Source organism: Hydra viridissima, unplaced genomic scaffold, assembly GCF_058129835.1.
Source record: "Hydra viridissima isolate aposymbiotic clone 2 unplaced genomic scaffold, HvirCarnegie_v1 scaffold_16, whole genome shotgun sequence".
Taxonomy (NCBI): domain Eukaryota; kingdom Metazoa; phylum Cnidaria; class Hydrozoa; order Anthoathecata; family Hydridae; genus Hydra; species Hydra viridissima.
Genome location: NW_028324315.1, coordinates 7,690,194 through 7,707,031, shown reverse-complemented (window position 1 = coordinate 7,707,031; position 16,838 = coordinate 7,690,194). Strand labels below are relative to the sequence as shown.

Sequence of the window (16,838 nt, the reverse complement as noted above, 5' to 3'; positions counted from 1 at the left end):
ATAGTAAAGGCAACTACTAGGGATCGGGAGTAATGGCTCATTTTCATTTTCCTCCGTTTGAACCGTGCATTATTTTTAAAAAACTTTATTTTAAAAAAATTTCATAATGTCTAACGTGATGGTGCTTGTCCCGTCTGTCCTTATAAAAGCGTTGTTTTCTGTTGAAAGAGGATTATGTAAATACTTCCCCAATTCTGTTCTTCCAAATTTATCAATCATTTTTATATGCGCTCGATTTTATTTTTTTTCACCACAGGGTGTTGACAACGTTTTGAAAGTCATTTCCCTCGTCACATTTTTTCAATACGTAAAGACACAAGTGACCGCAGTAAGACGTGTCACCAAACTGAACTCTTTCGCTGTTGTAAAAGACGGGACTTTTCAAATAATCAACGAGCTCGACGAGAGGAGGTTGAGCATAAGAGTCAAAGCTGTGTTTTTTGTCCCCGTCTTTGCACCAACAGACCCAATGAAATCCATTCGTTCTCGAGTCTCCCCAAGTAGCAAACAATATTGGCGCAATATTGGCGTGATATTGTTTACAATATTGGCGCAATCTTGCAAACTATATCGCGCCAATATTGTAATGTCAACATTTTGCCAATATTGGCCAATATTAGCGATACAATACTGCGCCAATATTGTTAAATCAATATTGGCCAATATTGGCGATACAATACTGCGCCAATATTGTTAAATCAATATTGGCCAATATTGGCAAAATGTTGACATTGCAATATTGGCGCGATATAATTTACAATATTGACACAATATTGCGCCAATATTCGGGATTTAATACTGACCAATATTGGCGTAATATAGTTTACAATATTATGCCAATATTGTAAACTATTGCATTGTCTGTTATAGATTTTTATTATTATATGTATATTTTAATAAAATACAATATTGTATTTTATTAAAATATTGTACTATAGTACCAATTTGCGTTATTCTTTTGGGTTAAGCAATTAATTGTTTAACCCGAAGGAATAACGAAGGCTATTAGATTGTAACTTGAGTTATAGTCTAGGAGGCGACAATATAGGAACCCTTCTAAAAAACAAGATTTTTTAAAATCTAATAATAAATTTATTAATGGTTATAACCAACTGATACAAATGAAAAAGAGAAAGAAAACCAAAATATAACAAAACCAAACACTCAATGCTATTTAAATACACTTTTCTTTATTATATATATATATATATATATATATATATATATATATATATATATATATATATATATATACACACACTACTGCATTATAGTCTCACTATCAAATAGTGGACATTGAATTTCAATATCTTGTCGAAAATCATTTTTATCGTTCAATAGTAGACGTGGCTCAGTTGTGGTTCTATTCTTTCTTCCACCGTCTCTATCAATGGCCGTGGCCAGAAAGCTACCAATTCTTTCTTTAATGTTTTTGTCATTAGCATTTTCAAACTTTTTTTTTATGGCAGCTGTAAACAAATTTAAATTTAATAATGTTAAATAAATCATAAATAAAATGTAATTTGACACATTATTAAATTTGTAAATTAAACGAATAAGAGGATAAATAATTATATAAATTACCTATAACCACCTTGCATGACGTAAGTGCCGAAAAAGATTTCTTTTATTTTCTACCATACAATGAATATAGCAAACATACTTCTTTGGCCATTAGCTGTTTTAAGATAGCCGTAGTGAGTTGCTTATAATCGTCTCCTCCAACCGATGCAAGGAAGTTCATCTTAAATAATAAAAAAAAAAACAAATATTATTTAAGAAAAAATAAAAAATAAATGTAATTGATTTTGAAAAAGATGCATGGTTACATAAATGTGTGTGTTTCATACAGGTTTCCCAATGTGACAATGTTTTGTTTATATAATGTGATATTTAAATATGATATAGAAGAAGAAAAGCAATTTGTTACTAATAGACCCATGAGGTCAACCTGTTTTGCAGATCAAGATGGCAAATTTTTATAAATGTTTTATTAAGTGATAATAACACTAGGAAAAAAACCATACAAAATTCCTTTCAGGTTTATAAGCTTCTCATACCCTTACCCACAGTTATACAATATTAATAGATTTTTCATTCACCAGCATAGGTTGTCTTTGCCACACACAAAAGCGGACCTTAAAGTTGCTAAAGTGGGGCTTCATATGACGCTAAGATTAGTAGACTCATTGCTCTACTAAATGAGCTAACTGTGCATAAAAGTTAAAAATCACAACACAATTTAGTAAGTATACTTTATATAAAGCATTTAATTCCATATCTAAATTAAATAAATGTATCATATATATAAATGTAAAGTATACTAACTTTAAATGCACATGGAACTGTTTCTAAAAACTATTAACGGATATTAATTCTTTGATACGTACCAAAGATTCATAGGTGTCTTTATTCCTTAATTTTTCATCCAGGTCTAGAAGATCTTTTTCCTCTCTAACCGGCAAATAATTCCATTGCATTGATGGGGATGGTCCTGCTATGCTCTGATTGCAAACTGTAGGAGGCAACACTAAACCTTTTTCTAAATTGATTAGACGAGTGTTTATTTTTTTCAAATCATATTGAATGCCGACAAGCAGATCTAAGCTTTTCTTCTCAAATGCTGCAATAAAATATGTAAAATGACATAAATAAAAATGACTGACTATGACTTAAATAAAAAGCAAATAGATTAGATCTAAGAACACACAAAAAAAAGGAAAAAAAGGTATAAACAGTACATTCAATTAAACATTCAAATAAATAACCCATCTATGTAATTCTTTACCAGCAAATCGGGTGCCTAAAGCAGCCACAACAGTAGCCAAGCTCTGGTCAGGAGAGGGAGATATTGGTTGATAATGGTTCGATATAGATGGTTCAATATATTGAACAGCATTACAACCTGCTAACTTTTTAGCTGGAGGCATGGGAAATTTATCGTCACTTTCAACGGCCATTTCAGCACTTGATGTAAACTCTAATGTTTCCATCTGTTCTAAAGCAGTTTTATAACTGTCTAAAAATATATAAAGTAAAGATGAATATAGCTGTTCACATCATTAGCATCTTGCACAAATGAAACCTAAAAGACAAAGCAAGACTAAACACTAAAACAAGCAAAAATGACATAGTAAATAACAACGATTACCAGAATAATAAAGAATTCTTATTTTCAGATGTTTCCAGTTACTTTCAGGAGTAAGTGTGGCTTCCCGAATTGCAGCTGAAAGGCGAGATGATCGTAAGTGATTTGGCCAACACACCAAACTTTCACTGATCAGCCATGATGAACAGATAACATCCATGGCACACATACCTTTTTTTTTTTCATCAAGAAATTCAGCAACAGCAAATTTTTTAAACTTGGTTGCCATCCTTAACTTAACCCTACAATATGTGTATGTAAATAAAAAAAAATTAAAAAAATAAAAAACTAATAGAATTAAATAAGTAATTTTTTAAGTTTAGTGGTTCCACACTTGTGTGGTCAGCGTAATTAAATAAAGAGCTGAAAAAAACAAAACTGTTTAGGTTCTATCTTTTTTAAGTGCATTCTTATTGGTTCATTTTTTTTAATCATGAAACTCGTTGTTTTATTTTGTTTTTAAAATTTTGGTGATTTTAATTTCTACGAGTTTCAAGTTTTTAGCTAATTACAATGGGGCAAGAGTTTTAAATGTTTTCAAGGTATATGGAAAGGTAAATTATGAGGTGATTTATCAAATATTTTAATGCTGGAAACAAGGAGACTATATACTCTTGAATAAAAGAGACATATTCAGATTGAAAATACTTAAAACACTTGTTTGAACTGTTTTATGCTGCCCTTCCGTGTTATATATTTAAGTGATTTTATTTTGTTTGATTCTTGGATTGAAAAAAGATTTACAAAAAATAATAAATTTAATGAAAAGCCTATAATCTACTTTTAAAAAATACATAACATTAATAGTTTAAAAACGTAAATTTTAGAGAAAGCTTAAGAAACGCTATTCGTTAGGATCTCTCCTTAACTATGCTGAGATGCAACACTAAAAAAAAATAAAATTTAATTGGTACTATTTAATTTCATATTCATTTTTATATATAAAAAAAAGAGTTTGTTGACTTGCATATTGCAGTAAATGTACAGTGAATTGTGTAAATTTGCTTTTTAAGATAAAAAAAACTACTGTAAACTTAAACTCAACCTGAAAGCAAAATCTACTTTAGTGAATAAATTATTATCTTTTTCTATAAAATAATAAAATATATAACATTAGAATAGCGTCCTAACATTTGAAGTATGTTTAGTGGCCCCAATGAAGTAAAGCAAAACTAACAAAATAGTTTTCTCTAGGTAATAATAGGCATTTTTTCAGTATAGAAGTTATAGGAAAAGCAAAAAATTGATCAGATAGTTGACTAACTCTAAAAACATTGAGCAAAGAAGATTCACAAGGATAGGTGTAGAAATTTTCTTTTAGTTCAAAAACACGTGTAATTATCATAACATCGTCAGCATCAATAACATTTTCAATAAGGACAACTTTTCCATTATCAAGTAAAGCACAGTTGTTGGAATTTGCAGAAAAATATGAGAAACCAGCATATTCAACCTTTAGATATTGCTTTCCATAGTATCCTAACGTAGGACCGTTGCTGTGTATCCTTTTCAAACTTGCTATCAGGTTCATATTGCGACTAACATATGTGTTGCTATCAACTCTTTCTGACAAACGTCGACACAACTGCTGCAGTGGCATGTGACCACTTCTTAATAATCGTTTCATAATGGCTAAAGCATTTTCAAAAGGAAATGCACTGTACTCATCAAGTGAGCCATACTGTCTTACATCATCACAAATGTGACAAAGGCTATGCATTGTGTAGCTTATGGAACTGTTGCCATATAATTCTGGCATTTGCATGACAAATATGTTTAACAACTTTTCTGCATAATCAACATGCGTCCAACACATATTTGGATTAGCTAAAATACTAATTGCAACATGCAATAACATAAAATGCTGGTACAGATTATTGGTAAGATGGCTTCGTAATACTAAAGGCCCAAGGTAGCACAAAAATAACCGAAACTCTGTGGCTTTCCATCGATCAATGTCCTTTAGTGATCTTGGCTTACGTGCAAATTCAACAGTAACATTAGCTGCAAAATTTTTCAAGCCATTTGAAATTATATCTGCAATTAGCGTGCTTATTTTTACTGCACGTTTTCCACGAATCCAATGCAGAAGTAATTTTCGTGTGGCACCAAGACAAACTAGATGCATATATTCAAGTGGAAATTGAGAAATGTGACCAATATTAAGCTCTAACAGTGGGGATACTGCATCTGGTTTGTGATGCTGAACTTGTTGGAATAAAGCAAATGAAGCATCTGTTCTCTTCAATGCATTTATATCAGGAAATACAGTTCTATTATCTAACCTAGTTCCCTTTTGAATGCATCGCTCACAACCATAAAACCCATTATGTCCTTTTATACATTTAACAAAAGCACGTGCCGGTGCATCACACACAAAGCCTTTAACATGTATGGTAAAGTGATTTTCACCTATAAATAAGCCTTGTTCCTTCAAAACATTGAATTCAGCAATAAAACTAGCCAGAAAAACAGCTGAACTTTTTGGTTTGCTGTGCCACAAAATATGCTAACTACAAACGGTTTATAAATATTGTCGCCAAGTGTAACACTGCAAAGCATTGGCCAAAACTGTTTTCCTGAGCTCTTATACAAAGGCAACCCATCAATGCTAAACAATAAATTGACTTTGCAGCTTTTAATGCTGTTAAACACTAGTAAATTAGTTAACTGATGTTTCAAGCCAAAACAAACAAACTCTGCTTTTTGCTCATACATGTCTTGCATGATAATAATGTCAGAACTGCTTTTTGTTTTCAATAAGGTTCTACTATCTTTGGGCAAATCTGGATGTTGTTTTGACAAGATCTTTAGTAAGTCTGATAGAACACTATGTGTTACTTTGTGTTTGACTGACCAGCAAACAAGCAGTTCTTTCAAATTAACCTCATCCTCAGCCTCTTCATCGTCACTGGAACAAGAAGGATAATAGCCTTGCTCATCATCAGTTACATTACAGTCATCATCGGCATTGTTAGTCAAATTTGAGGATTGGTTTTCATCAAAAGGTGATATGTCACCAAACTCAACATTTAAGGGTTTTAATGTATCTTCAACCAAATAATTGTTATAAGAGTTTTGAGATAACATATTATGATTAATAGATTCATCACTAAAGTTTTTTGTCCTTTCAAAGTCACAGTTAAGTAATTCATTCCTATTATCAGCATTACTTGCTGAGTGAATTTCTCTTAAATGTTGCTTAACTACTCTTTTGATATAATGTGATTTAGCAGATCGAGTTGAACTTATTGATTTTTTCATTACCTATAAAATTGCATGACACTATAGCATAAAAAAAAAATTAAAATAATTATATATATATATATATATATATATATATATATATATATATATATATATATATATATATATATTCAATATATTATACCAGAAAAACAAATATAGGCAGTATTACAAAATTGTTATTGGTTATACATAAATTGAAAACCTTATAATAGTTAGAAAATAAAGAAATTAGATTAGAAATGAAGAGTAGATTAACCTAAATCTAAATTTAATAATACCTTATTTAAAATTTATTAATTTAAGAACTTAGTAATGTGTAAATAATTTACTAAATTATATGACGTATTTATTACTTAATTGAATATCTTTAACACAATAAATAAAATGCAAAAACTATATCTTACAGATGTAACCAACTCAAAAAATTTTCAAATAAAAGTAAACTTACTATTTCAATTTTGATACTTATATTATAGCAATATTTATCCACTTCTTCTCGTGATGCAATCTGTTTTAAATTGATTACAACCACCTCTTCTAGTGATACAATCCGTAAATTTTCAACTAAAAGGATTTCTTTACTTTTACCACTTCTTCTCGTGATTCAATCTGTAAATGTTTAATTAAGAGTACTGTGGACATTAAAGGACAAAACCAAAGGACATTATGAATATCAGATGTTACGCATGCGTACCAATATGTAAACTGCCAATATTGGCCAATATTGGAGTAATATTAACGAAACAATAATGGGCCAATATTGGCAAACAATATTGCACCTATATTCGCATAGCAATATTGGCCAATATTGGCATGCCAATATCGCGCCAATATTGGCATTCCAATATTAGTAAAACAATATTGGCGTAATATTGGTATGCTAATATTGGCTAATATTGATATGCCAATATTGGCGCAATATTGTTTGCAAATATTGGCGCAATATTGTATATCTTGGCCAATCTTGGCCAAGATACCCAATATCGCGCCAATATTGCGCCAATATTGTTTGCTACTTGGGTCCCGTGTTGACAATGCCGCATTCTTTTTTCATTGTCTTTTTTGGCAATTCGTCTCTAACAAAAACGCCTTTAAAGTTTTTTATTTTCAGCTTTTTTGCCGCCTTTATCAATTGAAAAATCGTCAAAGCCTCGTCAGACAACACAATTCCTTCAACATTGATCATTTTATTTACATTATTTTGTTGTTTTTATTTTGTAATGTCCGTGAGCTAGTGTGTGAATTCCGTCGTGAGTGATGACTCTTTTATCGTCGTCAGCGCTGAGTGCAACTTTATTAATTTCTTCCGTGTAAATTTCATGTAAATGGGATCGGATGACGTTCAATTTCTTGAGCTGCTCATTTTTACTTTTCAGACAGTTTTTATAATCGTTGTGAGTGATGTATTTTTGGACGACATTTTGACCCTTTTGCATTTTTTGTAATCTTTTTCATGGAGTAAGTTTCTCGAGGGTAACAATTTTACAAAATTAAATTTAAAAACAGAATGCTGGAAAATGGTGAATTAGGTCCGAGCAATAAACCAGACCCAATAGATTCATACCCTCTTTCGCTCTTTACATAAGCCCAATCTCTCACTGAGCTTCCTTTTACCCATGGTGTTAAAAACAATCCGTCTCCTCTCAGAGTTTTCATCTTCATTCCGTTGCCATTTTTTTTGACATACACAACACCTCTTCCTGCAATTTTATCTATCATAGCAGATCCTGCAGACGACGCAACTCCTCCCAACAATCCTTTTGCAAGCACTGCAGCTGCTCTTGCTGCAAGCATTCCTAACAAAGGAAGTAACGCACCGATAATTCCTCCTTTCACTTTTGAGTTGTATTCCACCTGAGTTTTACTCATTTTAATGGTAACTCCGACTCCTCGACGTTGTCTCTCTGTCACAAACAGCACGTCTTTTCCATTAAAATCGTCTTTTAAAAGCCTGTTGCTTACGGGCTTTCCCTCCATCATGGATTTTTTTATTTCGTCAATCTGCCCCTGAGACACATTTACTTTGGCACTGAAATATTTGCTAATTTTTTAAACGTTGGAAAAATATTTATTTCATTTCTTGAATGTGATATTTGATCGTAAAATCCTCACCACGAAAGTCGATCAAGTTACCATTCTGATCAATGATGCGAGCGACCATCGTTGAAATCTCACTCAGTTTCACCGGAAGATAAACCAAATGAGTAGGTCTCTCAATGATTTTAAAACCTGGACTCACGTTTGGGTAAAAGAAGTAAATGGAATTTAATTGAGATCCATTGATATATGCCGACCCAATCACGTTGTTGTCAATTCTGATCGTGTTGATGCTTGAAATTCGGACGATATTTTCAGAATCATACTCAGAATTGGAATCCAACAGTCTTTTAGTAATTCCCAAAACTGACGCGAAGCTGTTCTCCACGTTCAAATCCATCAAATAAATCAAACCAAGTTTATTGGTTGATTTTAAAGTGTTGAAATAGATCCAATTTTAATGTTGTAATTAATTTTATTTGCAGTAACATAACTCCCACTTTGAGTCGCGTAAATTTTTATCGTGCTTTAAACAGACTTTTGCAAATATTTATTGATACCTTTAATGTCGTAACTCCAATCTGGAATGACAATGTTTTCCCAATTTGCTCCATTGTTTATGCTGTATCTGAAAGAATTGTTTTTGCTGTTGATATTTGGAATGCTGTTGTACGTCTCAAGACCGAGAAAAGCTATCTCATAACTTTTCCCTTTGTCAAAAAACAATTTTGTCTAAAAAATCAGTTGTTATCACGTTTGAATTTCCATCCACGTCGATTATAATCCCTAACATTTTTTATTACGCATCATTTTTTTAAATTGTCTCTTTTGGAAGATAAAAATCGTCAAATCCGCTTCGATATTTTCCATAATTCTTTTTGGAGGATAAATCAATCATAGCAAATCCGTTGTGTTAAGACCAGCATTGCCTGCAAAACATTTTAAACACTTCTTTTTTCATGTCTACAGCTACGTGATCTCGATAAATATGGTCGACGTTATTTTGGTCCTGCGGAAAGAGGCAATTAAAATTGGCATTTTCTCTGATAGTTTGTCTGGGGAGCATGAAATAATTTTGAGCCAAATAGAAGCAGTCGACGTCGGAATGCCTTCCTCTAAGGTAATATTTTTCTCACTTGTTTTGTTTGGTCAATTGCACATCGTCAAAGATCATCAAATTGTTTTTCGTGGTGTCAAGATCTTCTGGTTCAGGCACGTCTTCGGCTGTTTCGAAAAATTGGCATTCCATGTCGGTTTTTCCGCTCCATTGTTTTGAAATTTCCTCAATGACACATTCAGGACTCGCGTTCATTTTTTCAATCTTACTTTGAATGTTGAACAAATCGAGAATAATCTCTTTTGGCAATTTCTTCTGAAACGAGCTTTTGAGTATTTTGTATTCAGGTTGGAAAAGGGATTTCCCAAACACCTGGAAATTGTTGTAATCGAGCCATCCCGGTCTCAGCAGCAAATTCAGCATCAAAGTTGTTTTTCCTTAGCCGGACTTTCCGATGATGATTCCTCTTATGCTCCTCGGCAAAAGTTTGTTGTTGTTTCTTTTGCTCTTACCAATATTCCATGATAAATCAATCACTTCCATTTTTATTTAAAAAAAAAAAAATTCTAAATATAAAAAATGTACTGCGTTAAATGCAAAAGAAAAACCGAGACGATCCATTTGAGAAATAATAAAAGTAAAAACAACAGAAACATGCTTAAAGGAACTTGCGATGTTTGCGGAACAACCAAAAACAAATTTGTTTCGTCGACGAAAGGGGGCGACTAGGTGGAATTGCTTAACAAACCGTTCAGCAAAATCAAGCGTCCGTGGGCAGAGTTCCCTGGAGAAATGCTTATTCCTGGCATGAACTTTGCAGGTCCTGGTACAAACTTGGATAAAAGGCTTACCTCCACTGACATAAACCAGGAATTGAGCAAACCTGTCGACAGGGTGGACAACGCAGCATATCATCACGATCTCGCTTACAAATATTTCAACAACAGGCAAAACAGAATCTTAGCAGATCAAATGATGCTGGAAGAAATGAACTCCATACCCAACCCCACTCAAAAAGAAATCAACAAAAGAAAACTCATTACTCCAGTCATCAAAGCCAAAGCCAAATTCGGTATGGTTGTCGGGAAAAAAAAAAATTACCACGAAAGACCTGAAATGGACGGATCAGCTTGCTGACGAACTTCATAAACCAGTGATTCATCATTTCCGAAGAAGAAGGGTGATTGTAAACGACATCGATGAAATATGGGCTGCTGATTTAGTCGACATGTAATCGTTTTCAAAATTCAACAACGGCGTAAAATACTTGCTCATGGTGATTGATGTGTTTTCAAAGTATGGATGGATAGCACCCTTTAAAAGCAAAACGGGTCATGATGTGGCTGACGCTTTAAGCAAAATATTCGAAAATTAAATTCGCGGATCCAAAGGATCAAAAGAGAGAAGGTGTTCTAAAAGGTGGGTGGACAAAGGAAAAGAATTTTACAACAAGCATTTGAAAGCGCTTGAAGTGCAATTATACTCCACTGAAAACGATGAGAAAAGTTGTGTCGTCGAACGATGGAACAGAACGATGAAAGAGAAAATGTTCAAATACTTTTCAGCAAATAACACCAATAAATACATTGACGTTTTAGATGAAATGGTGAGCAGCTACAACAATACAAAACACTCTTCCATCATAATGACTCCTGCTGAAGCCAGCGATGAAAAGAACAAAAAAAAAGTCTGGATGAACCTGAATGGAAAGGTGGAAACAGAAAGACCAGAACCAAAATTCGTCATGGGTGACAAAGTGAGGATCACTAAAAAGAAGTCCAACTTTGAAAAAGGATACACGCCGAGATGGGCTGAAGAGGTTTTCATGGTGTCAAAAATTCAGTACACGTATCCTCCCACATATAAAATCACCGACGCCAATTGAGAAGAAATACAAGGCACTTTTTATGAACTGGAAATGCAAAAGACTCGTCAAGACATATTCAGAATTGAAAAAGTGATTCGAAAACAAAAGAACAAGTCCATGGACAAATGGCTCGGATATCCAGACTGATTTAACTTGTGGGTGGACAATAAAGAATTGATCAGTTTGCAAAAATGATCTAAAAAATTTTCTTTTAATATATTAAAATGCATGCTCCTCACAAGTTGTTTAAAAACGTTGCCTCAGCAGAAATCCACAGTTTGGGTTTGCAATTTGGTCATTTTGAAGAGAGGATTAAAGAGTTGGAGCTAAGAAGACCGAACAACATCATTGTGACCAAAAAAAAGTTGGATCATCCCACCTACTACAAAGTCAACGGACAGCATGAGGTTTTTGCTCAGAAAGACATTAGATTTGTCGCTCTCTCGCACACGACGATTTCGTTATCAGTCAGACTGAAATTGGACAAAGGTATTGCAGTAGTCACTTTAAAACAACATATTTAAAAAAAACTAAAAACTATCATGATTTTTCCACGGATCCAAAGGATCTTAAAAATTGATTTTTCACTCAACATAAATGCAAACTCGTCCGTGTTTTTTTGTTTAAGTTTTTTTCCCGCGTATTTTAAAAACCATGTCTTTTTTTAAAATACAAAACCCGAACAAGAGGGATGAGCTTATGAGAGAAATGATTGAGAAAAGAGAAAAGATTTATCAGGAGAGTCTCAATGACAACATTTTAGTTGCCAATTTTCAGGCTGATTTGAACAAGCTGTACAATCCTCTCATCGAAAGCAATGAAAAGATGATCAAGAGCATGAAGGTTAAAAATCCCTCAGTGCTTGAATTAAATCCACTTGAATCAAGTGATTTGCACGAGTTGGGAGATATTTCGTCATACTATTTAGACAGGTGCGATGCGCGTTTTAAAAACAGTAAGAATAGAAAAATTGAAATGAATTAAATTGGAGATAAAATGTATATTGGAAAAATAGGAATGTCGGTGGACGGAAATGATATTATTGTTGAATGAGAAAGGTACGAAGGAACAAGCGGTCTTTGGGAGCTTGTGACAAAATCTACCCCTCCCGACAAATGGAGCGATGTTACTGAGGAAGATTTGCAAAATTACTCAAAAATTCTGATCGAGAGTGAAGCCATAAGACAAGATAAAAATCAAAACAAGCCAAAAGCCTCGAGGAGCGAAAAATATCAAAAAATAATAAGACCGATTTGGGAAAAAATGGTGCGTTCTGAAAAGGGTATAAAAGGTCATGGAGTAGTTATACTTCCAAGCGATCCGAATGCGCTCGTGCAAAGGCTCGATTTGAGCATCGCTGCTTGTCATGCTGGAAATGTTGCCTCAAGAAATGAAGCTGTAGCCATTTGCGATGAACTGCTAAAGCAAGGAGAGATAAATAAAGACCAATATAAATCGACTCAAAGATTCATCGATATGTAATAAAAAATATATTTTAATTTAAAAATTATTTGCTCAGTTAAAAATGGTAATCATAAACAGCAGAAGATATGTAAAAAAGCACGTTGTCGGAGGAGGTGGCATTGTTGACAGAATTAAAAATTTTTTTAGAAGAGCAGCAGCATCGAGCATGTCAAAATCAATAGCTAATTTGCTTAAAAATGTGGCGAAAAGCGAACTTGGAAGAGAGGCGATCATGAAAGCCAAGTTCGCTGGTAAAGAGTTAGCCTCTTTAATTCTAGACATCAATTCATAAAAAACCAAAGTATTTAAAAAAAATTTTCTCATTTTAAAAAATGCTCATTGTTAACAAAAGAAGATATATAAAAAAGAACGTCGTTGGAGCTGGAGGAATTATAGAAACGGCTAAGAATTTTTTGAAGAGAATGATTGCTTCAAACGCGTCAAGATCGTCTCTTCATTTATTAAGAAAAGCGGCAGCAAGCGAAATCGGAAGAGAAACGATTGCAGCAGCTAAGTCTGCCGGAAAAGAATTAGCCTCTTCCGCCATATTGACAGCGAAAGATGTTGCCATTGACAAAGGCAAGAAAGCGATTGAAAAAGTTTACGCCAAGACAGGGACGGTAAATCGAAACCAATTGGCCAACACGATTGTGTAAGAAGCGGCAAAGATAGATCAGTATGTTCCTATTAATCCGATAGAGGAGCTTCATAAAAAATTACTTGGTTCGTCCATTCAAGTAAAAAGGAAAATGACAAAAAAGAATGCGGCTAGAATTCAAGATCTAGAAAAAATGAGGAGCGGACTTTTGATTGCGTGAGAAATGATATAAATTTTTTTTTCCCAGTATTTAAAAAAATGATAAACACCGACAGATTAAGAGTTGACGAAATGCCAGAGTATGACACTGGCATTGAAAAAGTTGATTTTTTCGAGTACCTTCCAACAAATATTGATTTAAATTCTTCAGGCTCGATCGTTTTTAAGATTGATTGCCAGTCTGTTCAGACACTTCCGTCAGAGGCTTACATCCTCGTCGAAGGAGTTCTGAAAAAAGCGGATGGAACTGCGTACACAGCAGGAGATAGCATTGCTTTGGTGAACAACGCCATAATGTATTTGTTCAATGACATCACTTATGAATTATCAGGACAACAAGTGGAAAGAGTCATGTACCCAGGTCAAGGAACAACCATGCTTGGACTTTTGAAATACCCTTATGGTTTTCAGCCTGCAGATGGATTAAAGCAGACGTGGTACAAAGACACTACAGCCGCTACTGGAAATGCAGGATTAAACATCAGACGAGACCATTTGTTTGCAGACACAACATCCATTGGCGCATTTTTGTTCAGGATACCTTTGAAACACATTTTTGGCTTTTGCGAAACTTATGAAAAATTTGTTTATGGATTCAGGCACGCCATCACCTTTACAAAGAAAGAATATGACGACGCCATTTATAGAGCTGGAGCTGTTGCTGCGGGAATGATCGACCTTAAAAAATTCAGACTATTTATGCCAAGAATTGAACTGGATATTTTAGGCTGAATTCATGGATTTGATGACTGAAAAAAATCCGTTCCTATGGCATATAAGGCAAACAATGCGAAAGGCAAACCATTCCATCCTGTCTTACAGAATTTACCTGGACTCAAGGAAGAATCACAGAAAAAAGCGTTCCAAGATATATAGTATTCGGAATTCAGACAAACAAACCCTCAAGTCAAACTGCAAATCCAGCCATATTCAATCATTGCGATGTCAACAATTTTTACGTGACCGTAAATGGAATAAAGTATCCAAATTACAATTACGACTTGAATTTTGGAGAAAAGAAAATTACCATGGCTCATTCTGACGCGTTCTCTTTTGATGAAAAATATTACGGTACAAACAAACTTGTTTGTCAATCTGGTTTGTCTCCTTGAATATAAAAATTTGTATCCATTGTTCTTTGTCGATATGAGCAAGCAAAAAGAAGGAGTTGTTTCCGAAACAGCTGAATTGGTTGTGAACCTTAAATTCCGAACGGCAGTGCCAGATAGCACCGTTATATTTGCAGTGATCATTTCCGACAAAATGATGAATTTTGTTTCAGACGGAACAAACATGAATGCTGTTTATTAGGTCTTTCAGACCCACATGAGTTTCATTAGATTCTTAAAGAATAAAACTTGACAAAAATGAATTAAACAAAATTTTTTCTTTTCAAAAATAAAAACATGAGATTCACAAAAAATTATCTGAAAAAATTGCTGAGGGAAAATGAAGTCAGAAAAACTTAAAACAATTTGTTGACTTTGATGATGACTGCGGTTGAGAACAATCTGATCAGCAAAGATTTGCTTTTGGAAGGTGCAAAAGAAGACAGACCTGTAGGTCAACCGAAAAAAGAGGGAAAGCTTGAAAAGGTGAAAGTGGGAAAAGTTAAAAAAGAAAAAGTAATAAAACCTATCGATCCAAAGTACGAGAGACTTGATTCAATTCGAAAAAAACCTGTGACTGTGAAAACGACCAACATCGAAACTGGGGTGGTGGTTGAATACGAATCCCTTTACAAAGCGATGAAAAAGACGGGGCATCGATGGAGATATTTGGAGCGTCGAGATGGAAAAGTGGAAGATGGAATCAAGATTGAAATTTTAAATTCTGAAAAACTCGAAAACCGCAAAAACGACAAAGTCGAAAAAACATGAAAAAAACAATTCCAAAAAAAACAAATGTCCGAAAAATTTTTTAACATGAAAAAAACAAAGTCCAAAAATATTTTTTAACATGAAAAAAGTTAAAAAATTTAAAAAACACGAAAATTGATTTTGAGTTAAATAAGTTTCTTGGCATAATAAATATGGAAAACAAATCGTTTAAAGAATTGCGAGAAATTGCCTAAGTGCGAAAATTAAAAAATTATTCAAAGATGCAAAAAGATGATCTCGTGAAAAAGCTAAAAGCCGAATCATCTCAAAGGAGCATACTTTCATGGGTTGTTCATAGACCTGTCATCACATCACAACCGATTCTTCAAAGACCTGTACCTGATCCTATACAAGTCGTTCAAAGACCGCCTCATACTCCTAGACAAATTGTTTCGAGACCTGTCATCACATCGCATCCAATTGTTCAAAGACCGGCTCAGTCTAAACCTAAAGTTGTTAGACATGTGCCTTCTAAGCCTACAGTTGTGAGACTAGTTACTGCTAAACCTACACAAAGGTCTTTTGTAAGGTTTGTTGTTAGACCTGATACTAAGCCTGTCATTGCTCCGAAAAAATCCATTATTCAGCCAAAGCCTGTTGTTAGGTCTAACGTGTTAAAGCCTACTATTGCTCCAAAACCATCTCACTTACAAAACCACACTGTTCAAAGACCGGTTATTGCTCCGCTTCCTGTCATCGCACCGCGACCAATTGTTCCTAATTTATTCTCAAGGTTGCCAACAGCTGAAAAAAATGCCATTGTCAACAGTGTTCTTGAATCAATTGATCCGTATGTTACAAAGGCGGTGAGGATAAAAATGAGAGATGCAATCGAAAAAAAAATAAACACGATCGTATTCAACAGACCTGTCCAAGCTCCTAGACCAGTCGTTCAAAGACCTTTCACCGCTCCTAGACCAGTCAGACAACGCATTCATTTTCAATTGACTGATCACGCGTTAAGAAATGCTGCCAAACAATTTTCGCATCAAGTCGAAGGAAATCATCATGACGCTTCTTCCTTTTTAGACTCGGCAAAAGACGGTGTGATGAAAACTCTTCAAAAAGATAAAAAAGCGTACATTGTTTTGATTTGCGAGATGTCGTGTGTAAGCATTATGACTGGAGATGAATTGTTCCGAACTGTCCCTTTTTCATCAAAATCTGGAATTGCTTTGGAGTCGCCGGATTTGGGGGAATTTTACGATACAGCAAAAGATGAAATTCTTGAAAACATGGTCAAATACAACAAAATGGGTTCAAATTGCAGAGTGTCTGCCATCTTGAAAATGGACATTAGCTTAATTGATTACAATCCA

At 34.0% G+C, this 16,838-nt stretch overlaps 3 pseudogenes across 1 annotated transcript; all 3 read right to left on the bottom strand.

Moving 5' to 3' along the window:
* Window positions 1–16,838, bottom strand: part of LOC149877859 (uncharacterized) — a 219,495-nt pseudogene that overhangs the window by 161,913 nt on the left and 40,744 nt on the right.
* LOC149877863 (uncharacterized) lies at window positions 1,261–6,926 on the bottom strand (annotated as a pseudogene). Its single transcript, XR_016447933.1, has 6 exons — window positions 6,846–6,926; window positions 3,152–3,390; window positions 2,789–3,019; window positions 2,391–2,623; window positions 1,585–1,744; window positions 1,261–1,469 (listed from the first exon to the last, which is right to left on the bottom strand). The product of XR_016447933.1 is annotated as an uncharacterized LOC149877863 (transcript).
* Window positions 4,278–6,415, bottom strand: LOC149877864 (uncharacterized; annotated as a pseudogene).